Source organism: Oenanthe melanoleuca, chromosome 2 (assembly GCF_029582105.1).
Source record: "Oenanthe melanoleuca isolate GR-GAL-2019-014 chromosome 2, OMel1.0, whole genome shotgun sequence".
NCBI lineage: Eukaryota > Metazoa > Chordata > Aves > Passeriformes > Muscicapidae > Oenanthe > Oenanthe melanoleuca.
In genome coordinates, this window is record NC_079335.1 from 124,130,810 (window position 1) to 124,134,439 (window position 3,630).

Genomic DNA, 3,630 nt, shown 5'->3' on the forward strand with positions numbered 1-3,630 from the left:
AACAAAAGATGTCAGAAAATAGGCTGGGGAGTGTTTGCAACACGTTGCTTTCTTGTTTCGAAATAATTCCTGCAGCATAATGGATGCTAACCCCGGAATGGGGGAAAGTTGGGCAGAAGAGGAGTTCGCTTTGAAATAATGCCTCTATGCCGCCTTGGCGAAGGGAATAAGGCGTCTGGGTCAGACAAAAAGGAGAAGAAAAGGCAGGGAGGATCTGCAGGAACTGCTTCCTGCGACAGGCAGCAAACGGAGTTGCACATGCATCTCTCGTTCAGCCTAGCTGACGGGCGAGATGCGGTGGGGCGAGCGGGACAAGCAGCGGCTCCGGATGTGGCCGGGGGGAGCGGCGGCGCCGCGGGCATGGGGAGCCCCCGCCGGGCCGTCAGTGGGCGCCGGCCGGAGGGGAGAGCTGGGAACCCGTGCTACTCTTCCCCCGCCGTGCTCAGGCATCCTCGTCTGTCGTCAAGACAGTTGACTCCGTCCAACCTCACACCGATAATTTTTCCCAATTTAATTAGGCCCACCGGGGGTCGCGGGAGGGGTGCGTGGGGAGGGTGGGGAGCAATAGGGGCCCGAGCCGTGCCCTGGTAGAAGCAGCAACTGCAGGGATATTTATTTTCTGAGGTTCGGGCAAGTCCTGAGCTCTCGCACTTGCGGGGGATGCCAGGGCACCCGGGAGGACTCTGCCCGCTGGGCACCAGTCTTCCCTGGCTCCCATTTGCGTGCAGCCGAGCTCCGTCATCCTCCTCTTTCTGGAAAAATTAGACCTGAATCAATAGCTCTGGACGCATCAGAACAGTGGAGTGCTCATTTCCCTGGCGGGGTGACTCGTGAAAAAGGGGTGGGGACGGGCACCCCACACCTTCTAGTCCCCTCGCCCTGAAGTGCCTCGGAAAGTGAGCAGGCAGAAGTCACGAGTGAGGGGCGGGAGCCCACGAGGGAGCTGCCTTGCCTCAACCGAGCTTCCCGAGAGCTGCGCGGGGCCGGACGGGCCAGGAGCCTGGCTGGATGGGGCAAAGTGCGAGTTAGGGGGAGGCTGGGGACTGTCCTGAGGCGAGAGCCCCTGGGAGCACACGTCCGCCCCTGGGAAAAGCAGCAGGAATTAATCTCACGCGATCCCCCCTTCCTGGTTTCCCCTCTCTTTCCGCGGCCAGGGCCGAGCCCTGCTCGGGGCGATGGGGATACGCCTTGCCCACTGCTCTGCGCCCTATTCCAGACCGCGGGTATCACCGAGCCCTGCCCGCGCATCCCTGGCCGGCCTTCTCCTCTCCCCACGGCCCAGGGAATGCCCTCCGCAAGTCACCCTCGCTCCTCCGGAGAGCAAGGAGGCCTATGCACCCCGAGCGGGATTGGGGCCAACATCTCTCCACGCCCGGGCTGGCTGGGAGCCCCGGGGCAAGGCTACGCTCCCTTCCCTTTCCCCGCCGTGCTGCCCTGCTCCGCTACGGGCGGAGAGCGTGGCACCACGCACCGGGCTCCCTGTGCCCCAGGACTGGGTGACTTCGTGCGACCGGTCCTCGGTGTCACCTTAAACCGCGTCGCTTTAATGATGTTTGTGGGTAACACTTTCAAAGGGTCAAAGCGTGTTTGCGTGGTTTAAGGTCACATTTGTGAGTCGAAAGATGTTACAGAACAGACACAACAGTTGGAAGGAGCTGATAAACAACAGGAAACGGGGTTCTATTTTTAGGGTGTAATAGGAAGTTAATGTAAGCGGTCAGAAGCTTCCTATATGCCTCCGAGCACCTTCTGTTCCATTCATTCATTCATCCATTCATTCATTCATGCGTTCAACAATAACAACAGGGGAAAACAAACATTCCCGTTCAGTTTCTCATCCCATCATTCCCGGGAAGTCCTGCTGAGGTGTCTGCAAGGGTGGGCTCTGCAAGCGGAGTCCCTCTTTCGGGTGGTTTATCTTGTTTTTTTGGTTCGTGGGGAGGGGTGCGATAGCTGACGGCGTTCCTCAGGCGAGGCTCCTCCAGAAGGAGCGTGCAGGGACTGAGGACTGCGCTCTGGGATTATACATCCCCTCTTCCCAATTTACACCAGAGTGCGGGAGAGTGCTTTCTGTCTCACACCGGTCAGAGTAGTTGGGAAGGTGCGAGAAAAACTTATTTCAGGAATTACGTTGTTTCGTGTGTTTTTGAACGAGAAGCCCATGTACCCGCGTGAAGTAGATCTTGCAACAGGATTTTTTTTTTTTAAGTGGCAGAGAAATGCTTGGTGGGGGGGGGGGTGCAGGGGAGACGAGAGGAGGGGAAAAGGCAAAGATTAGATTAGTGAAGAATCTTCTGCTTTTTTAGCAACAGTACGGAATCCACAAAGCATTCGAAAGGTGCTCGGGAGAGAGTGGAGGTATCCGGCAAAACAGTATGTGGAAAATCTCGAGAGAAGCGGAAAGCCAGAAAATATTCCCGCTGGCAGCGACCCGCTCCAGATGCGTTTTTGCGGAGACGCTCCCTCCGCGGATGCACGGGACTTTCCCCGCTGGAGCGCGGCTGCGGTGGCCGCCAAACGCGCGCCCCCGCCCCGCGGCCGGCGCTCCGCGGGTGTCCGCGGCGCACCACGCTGGTGTGCGAAGCTGCTGCCCGGTACGGCCCGGCAGCCGCTGTCCTGCCCGGGCAGAGCAGCTTTGCCCGCTTTATTTACAGCTCCCAGAGCTCAGCAAAATACCTCTCCTTGCATCTGCCGATGACATTTTTTTCCCCGTCTCTCAAGCCTGTTTACCCCAAAACACGCGTCCTCCTCTCCTTTTGCTAGTATGTCATATTGCCACCGTCTTAATAGCAGCTGAGTGGTGAGGAAAGGGACTCGCAAAAGAAGGTCACCTCCTCAAGCTGGAAGCGAGCCATTTTAAGGAGAGACTGCGGAATCTGAGCGCTGCCAGCGCGAGAGCAAGAGCGGAGCGGAGGCTCCTTTGGATTTCAAACCACTAACATTATAACAGACAGGCAGGCGTCAATGGCTTTCCATACCACGAGTGTGAAGGAAGTGGCAGGGAAGCGGAGGGGGGGTAAACCCCAGCTCAGCCTTGCAGATGGATCACACACGCCGCTTTCTATATTGTAGCCTGGGTCAAAATAATAGGAGTCAGAAGAGGAAAGATCCAGAGGGAACCAGCCACTGTCTCTTGTACAGATTTGTAGCGAAGCCTTGGCTGTGATTAAAACCTTACAGATAGTTCACTCAATGTGCGGCTCCGTAGAGAGTCGCAGACTGGGGCTTTTTGTTTGGTTAATGTTTTGTTGTGTTGTCGTCGTTGGTTGTTGTCCCTGATGGGGGGTATGTGTATGTGGGGGGGTGTATACCTGCTTTAAAATGCAATTAAGTTTCAAGCTAGTGGCTGCTTAGCTGGAGGATGGAACCCCCGCGGAGGCCCTGGCCGCGCCCTCTCCGCGCACCTGGTCAGGTGTGCACCCGCACCGCCTTCAGTGAAATCCCGCGGACAGGTCTCTCTCCCTCTGCCTGGGCTCGGCATGCGTGACCCTCGTGGAGAGACTGAGCGGGTGGCTGTGCCCCCTTCGCCGCTCCGCTGGGACCCTTACGTGGCAGCGGCGTGGGGGGATCTTCCCCTCCGAGGGTCGGGGGACCTCCCCGAAAGCAGCCGCAGGTTTGCAGACCGCCGCC